At 36.9% G+C, this 20502-nt stretch overlaps 1 protein-coding gene across 13 annotated transcripts in view; it reads left to right on the top strand.

Moving 5' to 3' along the window:
• The window catches only part of LOC114244342 (uncharacterized protein CG43867), a 376703-nt gene that overhangs the window by 53810 nt on the left and 302391 nt on the right, over positions 1–20502 (top strand). For 12 of the 13 annotated variants that reach the window (XM_089734982.1, XM_089734985.1, XM_089734990.1 and 9 more), the window contains exon 2: positions 4419–4440. The exons of the other annotated variant lie outside the window; for it this stretch is intronic. The gene's annotated coding sequence lies outside the window, so the exon portion shown is untranslated. The remainder of the gene's footprint in view (positions 1–4418; positions 4441–20502) is intronic. 13 annotated transcript variants of the gene reach the window in all.

Here is a 20502-nt window from a genome sequence, read left to right as displayed (position 1 = left end):
TACAAGTTTTTTTTGTTCTGCGCCCATTTTTCTTTGCTCCCTTTCGTTCCGAACTGTTTTGTTCACCATTATTTCAACCGTTTTTTGCGATTAGGTAATAGTCATTGATGTAGATTTTATTACAAATCATTACGTCATTATTTTGATTTTATAGAGAAGAACACGGAAAATCACATATCAAAATACATAAGAATATTGGACTCATTATAAATTGATAAAAACATTACGTTTACCAAAACCTTTTTGGAGGAAACTTTGAGGCCATTCGTCCCTTTCGCGAAAGCTATTAACTTCAACCAAAAGGTTTCTATAATGGTCTTGGGGCATTAGTGACCCCGCTGAGCGTAAGGAGCTTTGCCGTTTAGCGCCTCCCGGCGGGCTTCCGATTGTAGTGACGGTCGAAACGTCATATCCGGCCGCTAAGATTGCTTTCGATGATTGATTCCTTGAGTGCTGATGAAGTGTAGCCGTGAGTGCCAAGCAATCTGGTATTCTGGAATTGCGAATGATGGAAAAAACGGACCTTTCGGTTTCGCTCACAAGATTTGTTCCAAATTTTACCTCAATGAAGTTTATTTCTAAAATATTTCAGCGCCATGGCTCGCACAGAAAGAAAGAATGGAAGAAAATAATATAAAAGCTCGTTTAATCTTCGATAAAGTCTCGTTCGAATAAAAGGTTTCATTTCACCCCGAAACTTAGTTCGGAATGGCACACAAAATATTCCATATTTGTATCTCCAGGCGTAATTTCCTCGATTCTCACACAATTCCGTAAAATGCAATCCGATCCCCGTATAAAGTTTTTATTTACCGCTTACATTGTATCCCTTCGGCTGAGTTTGGCGGGGCATCAGCATATACACACAGTAATATACAATTTAAATTGTGTCCCAAACTCGTAAATGCGAAGCCCGGACTTATGGTATTCATGTGGAGACGACCCTTTAGTTTTTACAGCCCTTATGCTTTGGACGCCCTAAATAACTTTCGAGATCTGTATTTGATGAGCAATTTGCATCATTTTACTGACGATTGCAGCGATACACGGTCTGTTTGTGGATTTTTGTTTTTATTTCAAAAGTTTGTTTGATTTGTCAGTACTGGGTAGTTGCCGATATTGAGAGATATTTTTGTTTGTTTTGAGTTTATTTTCAAGGCATGGTCCGCGTTTTCGTCCTTTTTAAACTTGTGATATAATTTCGGGAAAGAAGGCTGTAGCTAAACTAATTCACTGTTAAAAAAAACCATATCGATTCGTTGCTCTGAATAAAATTTCGCATTTATAGCGTTGGTTGTATATTCATGTATTGATGTATTGCTGTCAGTGCTGCACAAATAGCACCATGCATGCAAATAATTATTTAAATGCAAGTAAAACATTCTGTTCTTTTGTGTAACCATTTATTGTTGTTGAAACAGTAAATAATGTAAATTATTTGATTTTCTAACATGAATTCAAAGACGCCATCTACATAGCAGCTATATAAATAAAACGTAATAAGTTATTGGATATTTATCCTTTCAATTGTACTTTCTGCGATAGCATGGAATTGTCATCATTCTCGAGGAATTTTATTAACGTAGTCGTATTTTTCTACTAGTGGTATTGTGTACAATGGCTGCGCCTATGCTCGCCCCAAACCACCCATGTCCTGTTTGAGGCATGGGACAGCCGTTATGCTATAGAATTGAGACAATCGTACTCGTGGAACTCGACGTACAACCTAACCTACTAAACTAACATATATCAGCCCGTTGAGTTTTTCGATGGATCTTCTCAGCGGGTCGCGATTCCAATCCGGTAGTAGATTCTTTCGCGAAGCAGCTGCCCTTGAGTTGTTAGGTCTTGGAGACGCTTGGACAGCTGTTAGTCCCTTTCCTCCTGGCTGAGTCTTTGCTCGCCCAACTGTCCTGGTGAAACTGGAAGGGCCTCCGAGCTGCAAGTAATGCTTCATTAAAAAAAACAATTGAGACTTAGACCTAATGTCTCAACGTGGGAGACGGTATTCAGATTATGATGTCCATGAGGTCCAGCGATCGGTTAACGGAATGTGGACCGTCTTAACCCTTAAATAATTAAATAAATAGAAACTTGTCTATGGATTTTTTTTGCAAACGTCTAATATTTGTATTCGGCAATTACATCTATCTTGGATACTGAATAAATAATTAGAAAAGACAAAGAATACTTGTCTGTTACGTAACACAAAATGTTATTGTTATTGTAATATTCTAAATTATTATAAATCACTCACCTGAGAATCAAATTAGGTAAGCCTCTGCGTGCAAGAGAGATTCAGAACTTAATAATTACTGTTATAGCCAAACTTGTGGGTAGTACGGAATAATTAAAATATTGTCCTTGTGCAAAGGGGCACTTGGTTCATCTGCCTTGCAATATTGTGGAATAATGGAAAGAAGATCAGTTTTTCGATGCTGTTAATAATACAGTGCGTGAAGGATTTGATTTTCTCAATATATCCTTGTAGATTCTAGAACTAAATAATAATTACACTACGAAGGTCAAATTTAAGTATAATGTTTGTGATTTATGTTTTAAATTAATAAATTAAATTAAATCCGTCATTTTTCATGTTAATTACAAATCAAAACGCATCGTGATTTGTGTCTAATCTATGGTTCATTGTAAATTTAGGCTCTAATTAATGTCAAGCGAATCGAATTTGTGTTCAGCCGAGTGTTGGGAAAATTGATTTGAAAAATAAAAGTTGTTTGGTTGCATTGGGTTGGATTTGGTTTGCAATGTGCTGTTTGTGAAGATTAGTTGATTTACCGCCGTAATTATTTATGCCATGATAACAACTGTGAGAGATGATTATTTTTCTTTGTTTGGTACGATATCAACCAATGGCGAAACAAGGTTTGCTCTGAAGTCACTGCGTTCATAAACAATGTATTTCCAGTTTTAGGTTTTTTTTATTGCTTAGATGGGTGGACGAGCTTACGGCCCACCTGGTTTTAAGTGGTTAGCAGAGCCCATAGACATCTATAACGTAAATGCCGCCACCCACCTTAAGATATGAGTTCTACAGTACAGTACAACGGCTGCCCGACCCTTTAAAGCGAAACGCATTACTGCTTCACGGTAGAAATAGGCAGGGTGGTGGTACCTACCCATGCGAACTAACAACACGTCCTACCACCAGTAATAAAATATCAGTAATAATGAAACCCTTGACTTAATTATCAGGCTCTTGAATAAATTTGCTTTCACGATATTTTTCCGAGCTCTATATAAATTAGATGTCCATTTTCTAAGCATTTTTGAAAGTATCAAGCAGTAGTTAGTTGTTTAGCTGTTTCTTTGACAATCTTATTTATGAGCTACGACCACCACTCATTAAAAAAGCCAAAGATTACAAATACATAGTGATAAAAATGAATAGAAAACGCATTTGCTTAGAGCGTTATTTAAATTTATATTTTGAAAGATCTGAAACATATTTTATTGTATCTCAAAAAATAATAAGTAACATCAACAACCCAGTCTTTTGCTGTAAGTAAATATATTTTTTCAGACGCTACATCTTTTACTTTAGGCTTATGCAAAAGGGTAATCCCTGGCCCTTTCGTAAAGTTTGTCAACTGCTTCCAAGGGAGCGATAGCTCGACTTCAGTAATTTTAACTAATGACTCTTCGCGAGACACAGTGCGAACCCTAACACCTAAACTACACTTCATACTTTGAAGGATTCAACACTTGAGAAATTACATGTTTCACGCACGTCAGTTCATGATGTTACGTATTAAGTATAAAGAGATGAAAATCCTTGTCCTGTCATTACATGTTCATTTGGAAACGGCGGGTTTTGCATTTGTCTGAGGTCGTATTGTATTTTGCGTTTACAGTTAGGGGTGTGCTTATGTTTTGTTGCATGCATCTTTACGTGTAAAATTAATGTGAAAAAATGATGAAATATTTCGACAGTGTATTTCGTAGGTAATTATTGTCACGAAATTTAGTAACAATGCCTCTCCATTAAATTGGTTCTATGTAGGCTGGACTCTGTTCGGGATTTCATGAAAAAGATACTGAAAATTTTAGAAGTTCATATTTTAAAATATAAAATTTGCTTGCTTTGTAAACAAAAACAATTCTATAAAAAACAATTATTAAAAAAAATATATAAAAAAGATAAAACTGTCCGCAGCGACATTAAAACGGCAATTCTAAAACTCAATTCAGCGTTTGAAACAATGGGACTCGTTATACCATTGAACTGAGTCCAAAGTCCTCTAATTTACATGCAAATAATTGTAACAGATTGAGATCTACGCGAACCGTTTTACGCCACAAATTGTATTCATTTCGTAGCTTCGCTGTGCACTGTACTGCTTGCTCCTGTTGTTTTCCAACGGCTTTACTGTTATTCTCATTTTCTCTTTTGCTTTCAGACCATACCGACCGCCAGATTATGTAAGTAAATTCAGTTTTATGTTTTTGTTCGTTTGTAGATTTATTTCATAGACTTTTTTAGGTATTCGGCCTTTAAAGATACTACATTGATTTTGCTTATGTAGTTGATCTAGCTATAGCGTAAGTATATTTGTCTGCCAAACCAGTAGGCAGCGATTTGGAACGTTAGGCAGCGGCTTGGCTCTGCCTCTGGCATTGCTGAAGTCCATGGGCGACTGTAGCCACTCACTCCCACCACGACACGAGCATAGGGCCCACTAGCCCACTCAAGTCGGCCCTATGCTCGTTTGCCTAAAAGGGAATAAAAAAATGTTAACCGTAGATACTGGAAAAATCTTCAAGACATAAATTTTTAAAAATAAATCGAAGGCTGCAAATATTTGACCGAAAACATCTAATCGGTACTCGTCCATTTTTCGTATAAAAATCCACACACATAACTTTTACAATGATCCTTAAATTGATTTGAAAGGTCGCAAGCAAATGCAGAAAAGTATTTCTCATTTGGCCATGTCTTAGTTACACCACACAGCAGCTGTAAACAAACACTCTATTCCGTAATAAAGCATTTCGTAGACTAAAGAGCCAAGCCGTCAGCAACATAATACCGCAGAGCAATTAGCGCAACAGGACACAGTATAATTGTTTATACAGGAATTTCCTCCGTCGAATGAAAAACGTCCAGAAGTTTGTCTCCAGTTCTTTATTGCCAAAGTTGTGCGGCTAAGACTTAAATTATTTTAAGTGCTCCCGTTTCAGTGCGCGACTTGCGGTTATCGTCTACTCGATGTGATTAATGTAAACCAGCCCGGGTTTTGAGGGATTTGCACTGGCAATTTGGCGTGTGTTGGCTTACCTCCAGTAGCTGGGAATTTGCGAATTTGTACGACAAATAGTCCTCCATTAAATTGAAATCGATTCACTGATATTTTAATTAAATCTGATTTCCACGGATACTGATTTGACTTAGGCTGAATCGGGGAACGAATTCGGCGTTGCATTTACTAAAAGCGTCTTCAAATAAATCGGAGTTTAAATATTGAATGGGGGCCGTAAAGGATGTTACTTATCTCAGTCATTAAATGTATTCCATTTGTCAAACGAAATGTATCAAAGGAAACAAGAAACTCCTCTTTCTAAAAGCTTTTACAAAACATGAAAATAAGATTTTTCATGGAGACCCCATTTGATGTTATCTTTTTACGGTTTAATTAAAAATTTCAACTATCAGATGGGAACGAGGACTCAGCAGAATACGACAATCGTAAAACTTTTGTATTGTTTTGTAAACGTTAAAACTTCTTCATTCAACTTCCTCAAAAGACTAGAGTAAAATGAGAAATCGTAATGAAAAAAATCTCGAAACACTCACGAACGTAAACGGAATTGAATTAAAATTTTTATTTCGGCTCGCTCGTGTTCCATATAATGTTTGTTTTAATAAAACGAAATTACTAAGGACGGTAGTAAAATTTGAAGACTCCCGAATTAATGTAGGGAAGCGTAATTGAGTCTGTAGGATTTATATTGCAAAGATGATTTCGAGTTTATTCGATTTAGTGGGTATATGTATGTGGTCTTTTCTGAAATTGTCATTTGCGAATTCAAACTATTTGGAATAATAATTTATCATTCCATATAATCATAAAGTGTGGTCTATTTCCGCCGTGAAGCAGTAATGCGTTTCGGTTCGAAGGGTGGGGTAGCCGTTGTAACTATACTGAGACCTTAGGACTTATATCTCGAGGTGGGTGGCGCATTTACGTTGTAGATGTGTATGGGCTCCAGTAACCATTTAACACCAGGTGGGCTGTGAGCTCGTTCCATCCATCTAAGCAATAAAAAATAAATAAAAAAAAACTTTGTAGAAGATTTTTGTCATAGTATCATCATTGTTTATTAGATATAGCCAATAAAGTAAAAAAAATTGTATTTGCTACAATACGATTAGTTGTAAATAACAACACTCTCCTTTGGGTAATACGGATTACCTTCAGTGCTCCTCGGAAATGTTCAAAGATTACTGCTTTGAGCACTTCTTTAAAGTTGTCCGGTGTCAGGCAATCATCAGGAGAACTGTGAGTTCGTTCACCCGTTTGGACAAGGAAATGAAGAAAAAGGTAGCCAACGCGAAACTGTGACCCCTTGAGTTTTACATTCAAAAGTGAAGCTTCTCAAATAGTCAGTAGGGTACAATATGCAAATTATCGGGCTTCGGCGATGGTTTGGTATGTTGGTGTTAGCTACCAAGGTGTAACCGCGACGGTTTTTTTTTATCAAAAAGGGGTCAATACAACGGCCCTGGTGTATCAGTAAATTATGACGTCATTAAATCTGATTATTTGGACAAAAAATATATATCTCGACATTAGATCCAAATTGAACATATTTATTTTCATAATCAATCTAAAATTATTAAGTGTGAAATTAAAAAAAAAATTACAGTTAGATTATAATGCATCATCATGAATGATAAACTCATACTGAATTCTATGTTGATGTTTAGAAACTACGATTTATGCATTATTACCTGTTCGCTTCTGCCAACGGTGAGTTTGCACTGTACACAACGGGGGATCCGGGGGGGGGGTCATGGGGGTCATGACCCCCCCCTGAGCTAGTTCCAGGACTTGAACTAACTTGGACTAATTGAAGAACATCATGATTTATTTATTATCTATTGTTATCGAAATTAAATTATAAGTTATTAACTTGCCCACGACTATGTGACCCCCTCTTGGCGCCAAAGCTGGATCCGCCCTTGACTGTACAATAAACAGAAACAAAGGATGTTACAAAAATATTGGAACGATAAGGAACATTTATCGTTATTTATTGACACTCCGAACAATAGTTATATATAATAAGTTTTGTTTCGTTTTGTGTGAGAGAACTTCATACATTTAACGCGTTGCGGCGAGAGTTCTCCGATTTATTGGCTATGCCCTCGCGCTTGGTGAAAATGTGTAGACTAGTTTATTGGTTAATGAAATTGCGAATCGGCGCTACTGAAATTCGGTCGCGAATCAATTGCGCGTTCATATGAAATTCCTCTACAAGTAGAGTGTTTAATGTGAATGTTGGTGATTTTAATAGCTCATTATGGATAATGATTACCGTTTTTATTGATAACAGCAATATTATGTCAATTGGGGATCAGTGAAGCCGCTACTAAATTCTACGAGTAAGTGTCTTTTTAAATAGAAAGAACTAATAATTACTCAGAAAAAGTTCCACAGAAAATTGAATACAGTAAAAACCAAAGTCTCTCCGTACACGCAGAGATTCTAAAAGATTGAACATAACATTTGGAGGATGCTAACATGCAGGGTCTAAAAAGTTCGTTTTCGAAGCCTTAACGACCATAACTGACCTAAAGTTAGCCGATTTATTTTTCATTAATTTTTTTATTATTTAGATTAATGGGCGAGCTCATGGCCCACCTGGTGTTAAGTGGTTAGTCCATAGAAATTTACAACGTAAATGTCACCACCCATCTTGAAACATGTGTTCTAAGGCCTCAATTTTTACGGTAAAACCGTCTTCCTTCCTTCAAATCGAAACGCATTACTACTTGACGACAGAAATAGACAGGGCTGCAGTTCCCGTGTACCCGTAGTACCAGTGATTACGCAAATTATAATTATTTGCTGAACAAAACACAGAATGTTGCAGTTTTCGTAACTTCATATTTAGTGATCGTCTAATATGAAACAAAGATAGCTAACAGCGCCTTTCCCCCATTCTTTTGCTACCTTTTACTATCTTTAATATTACGCGCCATAGTATTTTTTGTAATGTGATGTTTTGAACGCTATCCTTAGCTTAGAAGCGGTTCGAGTGTTAAAAGGTTCAGTTAAATGACCTTTGGTAGAGAAGGAAAAATATATTTAGAGCTGACCTAACTTCGTTGGATAAGAGCGCGAGATAGGCAAACTAGAATACTGTAAAGTTTACTCGTTTTAATCCAGCCAATGCTCCTTTAGTATTCGCTGATAAATTATTCATTCTGCAAGCGGTTGGTTCTCGCACTTCTTAAACTTGCTTTAAGGTTTGTATTTTTAATACGCTTTTATTAGCTTCAGACGTATGTATGTAACGCAATTTTTGAACATGATTTTGACCCCCTTCAAAACGTCAGATTAACTCGAAATTTAGTATACTTATTAAGGACCGATGACAAATCAATATTTAAAAAAAAATGAAAAAATGATGAAAAAATTTAAATTTAACTAAAAAATTACAAATAAATTTTAATAAATTTGGATTAAAGATAGTATTTTCTATTTTTTGTTGGATTTTCTATAAAAGCGTATTTTGTTAGTTTTTTTAAACTATTATTTTTTTCAGTCCTATCCAGTAGTTCGTTGATTATAAATATATGTTCCTGTTTTGAATTGAAATTGTACAATTAAAGATAATTTATAGCCAATACTATATGTTTCGTACAATCAGTTCGATCCAAGAAGTGGCCCTTACTTGCAGTCTGAAGACTAAGAGTCCCCGTTTTAATGAAGCTAGCTAATGGACTAGCGTTGACAAACCAAATATATTTTTTGTGTATAACCACTCCTTATGATTGGTCCTACGGTCAATTTGACATTTCCTATCCGTCACAAAATGGAAACTGACACTGTATTGACATTATTTTTTCTGTTACTATTTCGTATTTTGAGTTGACTGAAAACTATTTTTATATTAACCAGGAGAAGAAATGGGGTAAGAGGATTAAGCTTATTCCAAAGTCGCCTTGTTTATGATTGAGTGAATACTGAATGACTACAGTTTATGTGGTACACATAATATTACTAGTAACTAGCTGTGCGTTCGACTTTGCCCCCGTGAAAACGAATTTTAACATTAAACCTTGTATTATACTATAACTGTAGAGCGATACAGAAAACTAAGAACGCTATTAAACTATTATAATATCAATCAAGAATCCCTGAAAGCGTAACCACAAGCTTTAAGCTTCATAATAAATGTAGATATGATTTTTTTGTAAATAAGGCCAATTCATAGAGAATTGGAACTAAAAAGCTCTGATAAACATCTATCAGCTTATTAATAATATAAATATATACAGATGAGTTGTGTAGTTGATAACATTGTATTGGCACCACTCCATCACAATGTGTTAAATAAAGATGATATTGTAATTAAAAATACATGTACTTGTCGGAGACGGTCAGTAGTTTGGTAGCAAAACGAAGCGCAGCACGATTCCCCAGAGGTGACAACACGATCGTAATGCAGTCGGAGCTTGGCTAACTCCGTGCTGCGACAGAGCCTAGTCGATGGAGGTGCGCTTAGACGCCATCACACTTACCAACCTGCCTTCTGAAAGAGCGGTGCCTCCATCTTAATAACTGTCATTTGTTTTCGTTTGCTAACGTCAAGAGATGATTTCTAAATTGTTCTAACACAACAAACGTATTTTGTGTACTCAATATTTCTCTTGACTCGATCATACTAGGTATGATGTCTGACGATGGTCTTAATGCGGTTTCTCCGACATATTTCTTTTGATTAAAAAAAATAAACATCTTACGAACGATGAATTTGCTTTTTGAACCTACACAGGTGCTTTTTCATTAACTCAATTTGTTCGACGTATGTATTCTCAAAAATAAACAACTGTATCCGTAAAATGTTTTAAGCTATAAACGCACGAGGGCAATATCAGTAATTTTGGCTTGGTGCGTTATCTGCTTGCCCTAGTCTTAATTACGACGCCATTAATACGATAAACCGTCCGGCTTATTTTATTTTCCTGTTTTTTCCTAACGTTTCCGATACGATATGACTAATTGTTTATTGATCGTTACGGTTGTTAAGCCTTTTTGTTTTGGGGTTAAAAAGTTTTGATTGTTCTGGTTTGTGTAACGGAATGGGGGATAAACCAATCAACCGTTTGTCAATCTATTTTAGAGAAAAATTCGAAAGTGGATTAAGAAAATTAGGGCTTACTATTTACTTTTCGTATCCAGAAGAGCGAGCACATTAGATATTTTAGGTCAGAAGATCGCAATGATTATGGTCTAAGCACTTCAAACTGTTAACTTGTCGATACCGGTATGCAATTGGGATCTGTGGTACGCGTTACTGCGGATACTAGAAGTAATGTTAATAACATCTTGTAGTAAAATATGAAACTCCCAAAAGTTATGGCTTTGGACCATTAGTGTTGGTACGGTGTGTTGTGAGCGCGTTTGGACAGATATCACACTTTTATCTATTTGTACGACGAATCCATATCCATTCGATCCATCCTATCCGATTTGAAGAATGGGCGGCTAATCTCTATATATAAAAATGAATTGCTGTTCGTTAGTCTCGCTAAAACTCGAGAACGGCTGGACCGATTTGGCTAATTTTGGTCTTGAATTATTTGTGAAAGTCCAGAGAAGGTTCAAAAGGTAAATAAATTAATGAAAATGCTCGGAATTAAATAAAAATAACAATTTTGTTTTTCCTTTGATGTGTCCCCCATCGGACGGATTCCTTTTGTCTTTTATTTATCGATTGAGGCACTACGAAGTCTGCCGGGTCAGCTAGTATTCAATACGATTGAGATATTGACCTCACGTGTCAAGGTGGGTGACGGCATTCACGTTATGATTTCGAAGGGTTTAGCTAATTACTAAACCCTAGTAGGGCCATTCATTCCTGTATGTTCAAACAATAAAAAAATTGTACGTAGTAACGTCGCCCATGCTTCTATGAGGATCTAAAAATCCATTAGCTAGGTTAAACACACACTACAACCCACAAAAAAAGACGTAGAGGTGCCGGCAGACGATCTCTGTCCAAAGCCCGTCCGCAGATAAGGATTTCCAAGACAATGACTGATGTTCCACGACGACAGACCGTGTCGACATAGCTTATCGCGCGCTTTTTAAAGCGCGTTGCTACAATTTTTAAAGACGTTGCTTTAGTGGACAGTTTTGTTTAGTTTATTTGGTTTGGCGAACGGAATTTTTTTTAGACCCAATTTTATTTTGAAACTTACCATATAATTCGTTCGTGACACACTGCTATGCTACGGTGTAATATTTTTTACGAAATCATTAACGTGTTGTTGGTGACCACGAAAGCTAACTCGTATTTTTTATTTAAACGATATCTTAGTTTATTATTTAATGACGTAATTTTTCGAAGCCCAATGTCTTTGATTGGGACAGTTAAATTTGATGTCAGTACTTAGATTAAATTTTAGTTTTAATTTTAATAGGTTTAAGATTTATTTACAATTATGTTTATTTGTTACTGAGTCCTCCTCCTCCTCCTTGCGTCGGTTTCCTCATCACTGAGGGTCGTGATCATGGCCTTGAAACAGTTTTTATTGCGTACATAGTTTTAATTTGTGTAATTTGAGTTACGTTAATGATACATTCTTGGAGGAACGCATCGTTGTTTTGTAGTAGAAACAGCATGCTACCTACCCATCACAATGCGCTATACCTTTAGCAATTACACATATTTTCGAATACATAGATGACGACCTGATCGTATAGTGAGAGGAATATAGCTTCGAGAAGAAACAAAAAGCAATTCAATGGTGTGCTAACTCATTTTTAATTTGGCTTTTCAACTTTCTTGTCGGCTAACAAAACTGTCTAAAAGAATTTTCGTAAAGTCTCAAAAACTCGTGAAACGAAATTAAAGTTTATCACAAAGCTCCATAGATTCTTTGTTCTTTAAAGTACAATTTAAAAGTATCCCAGTTTGTCTGCGAATGTTTTCGTCAAAAGGCTTAATTGCAACGAAATTAATTCTTTCAAGTTTACTTGTAATTTATTTGCCTTTGAATCTAGTTAAGCATCTAACGTTTTTTTGCTTAAAATTTTAAATTTTACCTTTATGTTAAACAGTTTAATTTCTGTAGACTTAACTAAAATTTAGATCAATTTTTTTTTTAATCATCTAATTTTATGGATTGTTGAATAGATAGATGTTCTTCAGTGTTAGTACTATTACGTTTCTCAGTTTTGTACGAGCTCCAGGGAAATCATGTCGTTTTTAATATTTTGTAAACATTGCATTGAATGGTCTCAAACTAGAATTTTCTCCTGTATTTCCGTGAGTAAAAACAAGAACATCCAGACCTGGAATGTCCGATGTTTTTAAGAAAAATTGACTTCTTTCCGTCAAACTTGAATAAAATGATACCTTAGTCTTGTAATTTTTTAACTTTGACGCTGTTCCTCAAATGGGCAACCATGAGTTATGGTAAAAGACCACATTAGACTTTGCACTGATTCTTTGTCCTTTAATCTAGAAATCGATAATTGGAATTTTTTTATAATAATTAATAGTAATTTCATAATAACACCAATAATCTCTGAATCGTTAAACTTCTTCCAGAACACTAGGGAACTTATGAGAGTTTTACCCAAAACAAACCGAGGAACACGTAAAAGTCACGTATACAGTCACAACTTCTGTAGCCGGCCACAAGCCTTGCAACTTGTTCTTGTAGTCGAGTTTAGTACTTGGTATTTGACGGTGTATACCACAAGTCTCTTGATTTATGTCTTGTAGCACGGATTGTTTGCATGATATGTATACTGTATACCGTATATATTTGCGTGATATGTAAATAAGTTTCAAATGATTTGTGGAATAATTGGAAATCTGTCCAAATTAAATGTCCTTTCTTATTCGATTTTCAGATTTGATAAGTTTCTGATATTTGAGACTACCCTATAATATAATTATATTCCGCTTGAAAGTAACGAAAGCGTAAAACATATTATTAAACATTATTATATTGTGTCCCTAATTAAGGTGATTCTTTTGCAAACATGTGTGTTAGCGACTTTAAGTCGTTATTATAATTGAACTTGTGATGTGCATTTATTTAATTAAATGTTAAGGGTTGAAGACGATAACTTGCTATTACATACATACGTGTGTGTGAATGGCTGTGGTCACTAAGTTTGATTAGGATCGAATTCTCAATCGTATTGCATAAAGGCTCTTAATAGCTCTTGACACTGAACTGCCTGACTGTTTTGCTTTGGGGACGAGCAGGATGGGGGTACTTATTCAGTACATACGGTACGTACGGTAACACGCTCTACCTCTGCTGAGTACATAGTAGCATTGAATTGATATGAGTAAACTAGATGACTTAGCCTTGAGGTACCGATAACTCCATAATATTCATGTGTTCTAGTCATTAACCTGATGGATTTAAAATTGGTTACAATTGCTGTTGGTGGTTTAAAACCATTTGTTACCGCACCTATAATGAGCGGGTTGGCGCGTGATTTCTCAGTAGATGGCTGTATTTCTATGCTATGGTTATTGACTTCGAAGGTAGTTGCGCTAATGAAAATCCCTCCTAATTGATCAATGATCATTGGTTGATTGGCGCATCTCCTTGAGCGCGCTGAATTAATGAAATAAGCGATATTTTCCCGAAGACAAATGCGATAGTATAAAACAAAATGAAACACCATTCTACAACAATTCATTATTCAACTGTTCATTCTTAATCACTTAAACTTTCTTGATAAATCTTCTGAGACTAAATAGGATACAAAGTTTCAACTGTAGTTTTAATAGAGGGCATTAAAATTCATCTTCGTCGAGTGAATTTGTTAATATTAATCCAGGAATACGAGATACACCGAACTTCGTACGTTAAATGCAAATCCGTACACGTTCGGAGAACTGGTTAGTATCTGTGAAATGTAACTTTTTTGTGGCTTATGGCTATTATACATTTTTTTTGGCCTTTAAATGGCCTCGAGCAGGGAATGATGGCGGGACATCGTGAAACGCATCATGTCTGCCCTCTCCAACACAACATGATGATCACGAACACTCTGTGAAGAGTGACACGATTCAGAATAAGAAGAACTTTTGGAACGAAGTTCCTTATGGGACGATGCGGAGGGGTACCCTAACCGGGAAAAAACGTCCGTAACGTAAGATTTTTATTAGTAATGCACACAGCGTACGACGTAACTTTGTAATAACGTACAAAAAATAACATATTTTTTTATCATTCATTGACCACGATCTCAGAGCGTTCGTTTGTGCAATACACTAACTCTTATGTAAACAAACGTGAATGAAGTGCACCACAATAAGTTCGCACGCTATCCAATGACCGTGGGTTGTTGCGAAACCTCCAGTTTTATTTTCTTTATACCTTAACTTAAAATTAGTTTTTTTTATAATAAGGAACTTCGTTCCTATCCGGTGTCTCACGACAGCACACATCTTTTTTTGACAAAATGTCGCATATCACGTTGCGTAAAATCAAACGGAATCCGGCCGTAAGCCCATAATTAATTCACCGTAATCGTTGATATATTATATACAACTATAATTATGTCCTATAAATTTATTGAACGTTCCAACTGCATTGGCGTGTCAGAAAGTTATTAACGCGGAACAATTACCATCGCAATATCTAGATATGAACGCACGCTGGTACGTTACGTCTCCGTGCCGTGGCAATGAATTAATTTAACTATTTATTAGATGCTTGGGTTTTTTCTTCGACTATACTGCGTTAGCCAAAAGCAAAGAAAAGGCTTAAACGCAATCGTCACCTTCCCGTGTCTCAGCAATTGAATGATGATGATCAGTAGAAATGGCCGTTTTTAGAATTTTACACGAAAACATGTCCAATATTCACGATTGACTTCCACGGTGAAGGAATAACTTCGTGTAATAAAAATTAAAATATAATTTGCGTAATCACTGGTGGTTGGACCTCTTGGGAGTCCGCAGGGGTAGGTACCACCACTCAGCCTATTTCCGCCGTGAAGCAGTAATGCGTTTCGGTTTGAAGGGTGGGGTAGCCGTTGTAACTATACTGAAATCTTAAAACTTATATCTCGAGGTGGGTGGCGCACTTACTTTTTAGATGTCTATGGGCTCCAGTAACCGCTTAACACCAGGTGGGCTGTGAGCTCGACCATTCATCTAAGCAATAAATAAAAAAAAGCATGCAAACGTTTTTGTTAATTATAACCTAAGTGCTCAGGTATGACTTGTGTTCTCCGAATCCAAAACTTGGGTCGTGGTTGTCGTTTAAAGTGTGTTTTAATTGCTTATTGAACACAGATTATTTTCTTAAAAACTTTAAAATAGGGAGCGTTATATTTATTTTCATTTCGCATGATGATTTCGTAGGAGAAGCAGGGAGCAGTATATTCCCATTCCCACGTACGATATTTTTTATTACTAGTGTAAATGGGTTAATTTATAAGCATCTTAAATGTTTTGAGGAATTCTTTGAGATGATTCCATCATCTCTGGTTTGTCGTCATATCGCCACCGGAGCAAAATTTTTTTTTTTTTTAGTTGGATGGACGACCTCACAGCCCACCTGGTGTTAAGTGGTTACTGGAGCCCATAGACATCTACGACGTAAATGCGCCACCCACCTTGAGATATAAGTTCTAAGGTCTCAGTATAGTTACAACGGCTCCCCCACCCTTCAAACCGAAACGCGTTAACTGCTTTACGGCAGAAATAGGCAAGGTGGTGGTGCCTACCCGTGCGGACTCACAAGAGGTCCTACCACCAATAATCACGCAAATTATAATTTTGCAGGTTTGATTTTATTACGCGATGTTATTCCTTCACCGTGGAAGTCAATCGTGAATATTTGTTGAGTACGTATTTTATTTCAAAAATTGGTACCCGTCTGGGATTCTTGAATGATGGTTCCGACTTGAATGATGGTTCTTCGAATTATTAATTATTAAGTCATTGCTAACTGTTTTCGATATAATAAATCACATTTAAATAATTCCATTTAACTCACTCGACGATGATCTGAAGCGAGAAGCTCAAATCTCGGGGAAAACTCGTATTCTGTTGTGCGCGCTGATATTTCAATTCCTCCCGGCGGCTGTCTGAATGCTCGTTTTGTTTCTTTTAAACGAACTGCGACAGAATGGATATGGTTTTTGTTTACCGAGGATTTATGGTTGCTGAGAACGAAGGAGCACCGTCTTTAAGTTGTGTGGTTTTAAAGTTCTGTTATAAAACTAATTGCATAGTTTTACTATTTCTCGAACTGATTTAGTTTATTCATTTATATTGTACATAATAAAATCATTGATATGTGTTATAATCAAATATATTTTAACATTAGTATTATGTGAAAATCCAGAAAATAACTTATTAAGCTATTCCACAGCTTTTATCGCGGGCTTTGAGCGCGGCGACCGAATCATGAAATTCCGTAACGAAAGTAAAACCTAACACCCCCACTCAGCCTATCATGTAGCTCGCGTTCAACACATTCACACGTTGCGCTTGTGTAGTGTTTGTGAATAAGCGCGCGGCGTGACGTCGCACTGCATGCGCATCATGAAAAGTCTGCCCGTCTCTCTCTCGCGCGGTCTAGCTTTTGAATGTGAAGGGGACAACTAATGTTTTGCTTTTGTTAATGTTTATAATTTTTTTTTTATTGCCTTTGTAGGCAGACGAGCATACGGCCCACCTGATGGTGAGTGGTTACCGTCGCCCATGGACTTCAGCAATGCCAAGGGCAGAGCCAAGCCGCTGCCTACCGCTAAATAAAGCATGGCCTTATTTTATTATTGTTTTAATATTAAATTATTATTGTCTAATTATAATGGAATAAGTTGATAAAAAATGTTATGCTATAGCTTTACCCCGGCAGTCCCCGAGTGCCACACGTGTTTTGTTTTTCATTTAACATGACATTCATTTCATGTAACTATAATTGAGATCTTAGAACTTATATCTCAAGGTGGGTGGCGCATTTACGTTGTAGATGTCTATGGGCTCCAGTAACCACTTAAAACCAGGTGGGCTGTGAGCTCGTCCACTCATCTAAGCAATAAAAAAAAAAAAAAAATAACAGTACGAACGCGAAAAATAAAGACAAAATGCCACATCGTATGCAGCTAAGTCTACGGTTTTTTTGTATTATCAAGAGATCCCTGCCTCTGACTGGTGATTAGAAATGTGGATGCGTAATGAATCTTTGCCGTTTTGTTGTTTAAAACACGCCCTTCATTCAATCGCTTAAATTGGGTTTACCGCACGTTCTTCACTGAATAGAAACGAGTTTGCTGGGTTCAGTCGCTGATGTTAGATTAAAACGTCCTTTTTCGAGATTATTTTCAAGGGTTTAAAGGATTTTATTCATGGAGCTAATTCGGTTGCTGTCAGACCCTTTATTTAAGATTCGAATTAACAATTTAACTCTCATGAATTCTGTATTGTCGGATAACAAACATGTTATCGTTTTTGACGGATGGTGTTACGTATAGTGAGACCGCATCAGCGAATCTAGATTCGCCTTCAGGAATGCTTCTAGTACACTTGACTGCATAACGTTCTCTACCCACATTAACAATGAAAACTAATTGAAATTACAATACACTACTTGCAATACATTTATTATAAATAGTACATATTTGGAAATAATGAAGATCAGATATCTAAAATGTATATACAAAAACTTTGAATACGTCCGTGTAATTCATGTTACATAAAAAATGCATTTGCGAGACGCAGTATTGTAATCAAAAGTCTTTTGTTCTGGAGTCTATCTCGCATTCATGTTCCAGCCAATTGTTATGTCCGCATTGAGCGTTCGCAGCTCGCGAACGATAGCTTGTTCCAACAACGCACAAAGCACGCCAACGTATGGACAACTAATTGGCTAAAGTTGGACGTTGCTAACTTTGGCCGGAGCTGTTCCCTTAGTGGCCACAACTTCGTTTTTTGTCACCGCTTATCTAAATTCGGCCAATGATCGGAGGCGCTGGCGGGACATTACAAGGAGCAAAATCTTGTCGACTTATAATGGTCACGACCCTCAGCAGTGAGGAAACGACGCGAGGAGGAGGATCTAAATTCGAAACAGCGTCGGTTCTTCTGGACAAAATAAAGGACCTCGTCTCCATTCAGCAAGTTGAGCCACAAGCTTCACAGATACTCGCCTACATTGGCCATTAGTATTTGTCTTATTGACCAACATCCGAATGTACGAACAGTACGCCAACGTATGGACAACTAATTGGCTAAAGTTGGACGTTGCTAATTTTGGCCGGAGCTGTTCCCATAGTGGCCACAACTTCGTTTTTTTTTGCTACTGCATATCTAAATTCGAAACAGCGACGGTTTTTCTGGACAAAATAAAGGACCTCGCCTCCATTCAGCAAGTTGAGCCACAAGCTTCACAGATACTCGCCTACATTGGCCATTAGTATTTGTCTCATTGACCAACATCCGAATGTACGAACAGTACGCCAACGTATGGACAACTAATTGGCTATAGCTGGACGTTGCTAACTTTGGCCGGAGCTGTTCCCTTAGTGGCTACAACTTCGTTTTTTTGCCACCGCTTATCTAAATTCAAAACAGCGTCGGTTTTTCTGGACAAAATAAAGGAACTCGCCTTCACTCATCATGCTGAGCCACAAGCTTCACAGATACTCGCCTACATTGGCCATTAGTTTTTGTCTTATTGACCAACATGCGGATACCAATCGCTTTGTGTTAATTCATCTACGCCCGCATTGGCGGACGCTTGGTAATTAAAGGCCAGCAGATATGGCATATAAATACATTGGACATATAAAAAAGTAGAGCGTTCAGCCGTTTTTTAATTAACTAAATGGAAATAGTACCTTCTATTATGTTGCTATTATTTTGGCTCGTAATTGACATAGTTTTGTACGCTTCATGTTTTATATGGCGTGATTAGAATATTTTACGGCTTCTACACAATAATAATATGTTGTTGTTTTTATGGATTTATTTAGATGTAGATATGGATCTATTTAGATGTAGATATAGATCGGTTTGAAGGGCGGGGCAGCCGTTGTAAGTATACTGAGACCCTAGAACTTATATCTCAAGGTGTGTGGCGCATTTACCTTGTAGATGTCTATGGGCTCCAATAGGGTGGGCTGTGAGCTCGTTCTCGTTCTCGCAATAAAAAAAAATGTATATGTAAGTATATATTTAAACGTATGTAAGTATGTATTTCAGTCACTGGTACCAGGGAATCCTAATTTAGGGCCGCATGACCGCGCGTGACTTGTTCCCAGTTATTATTGTTATTAGTTATGATTATAATATAACATGTGTGAGTTTTTGTGTACTGGAGAGTATATAAGAAATATGAAAATAGTCACGCTTCAAAACCAATACATACATATTCTAACTACATCTGCACCGATGTTGAGGCATTTTCAATTAATTAAATTCCTTTGAACGGTTCACTGCATTTTTTCGATTCGCATAACAAACGTCCTAATTAGAATTCCCAGCGGTGGGCAACGCCTGGAAACTATTTCCCGGCGCGGCGTCGTATTTTCCTCTGATAAGATCTCGACATGATTATTTATGCCGCCATTAGGGGAACTAACCCTATCGATATGCCACTTTATATGCGGTTTTTGTACAGTGACGTGGATAAGTAAAAAAAAAGCAAAAAAAAAAAAATGCATATTAACAAAAAGTCGTCTCGTTTCAACGTGGCAACAATTAGAAGTTTTAATAAGGAATGTTAAGTTTTTTTTTTCATTGCTTATATGGATATACTAACTCACAATTAAGTGGTTACTGGAGCTCATAGACATTTACAACGCAAATGCACCGCCCACCTTGAGATATAAGTTCTAAGATCTCAGTATAGTTACAACGGTTGCCCTTTTTTTTTTCGGGTAGAGGGCCGAACCTCCTACGAGGTCCCCGCGCAAAAGGGGCGCGCGGGGTATGTGAGACTCAACGATCTGCATGGTGTTGTGAGCAGACCGCGGGCCCAAGGATTTTAGGAGCCACCCACTAAACGACTCACCCTTCAAACTGAAACGCATTACTGCTTCACGGCAGAAATAGGCAGGGCGGTGGTACCTACCCGCGCGGACTCGCAAGAGGTACTTTTTTTTTTTACCACCAGCAATAGTGTCAATTTTTTTTTAATTGTTATGCTTCTAGTTTTGTAGAAAACTTTGTTGTCTAATTGTTTTTATAGCCAATATACAGAGTCGAATCACATCGCTGAGCCTTTAGCCTTAGTTGTTATTTAATGTGTCTGTTACT

Source organism: Bombyx mandarina, chromosome 18, assembly GCF_030267445.1.
Source record: "Bombyx mandarina strain Sakado chromosome 18, ASM3026744v2".
NCBI lineage: Eukaryota > Metazoa > Arthropoda > Insecta > Lepidoptera > Bombycidae > Bombyx > Bombyx mandarina.
Note: the sequence above shows the minus strand (reverse complement) of the source record. Positions and strands in the feature narration are given on the sequence as shown.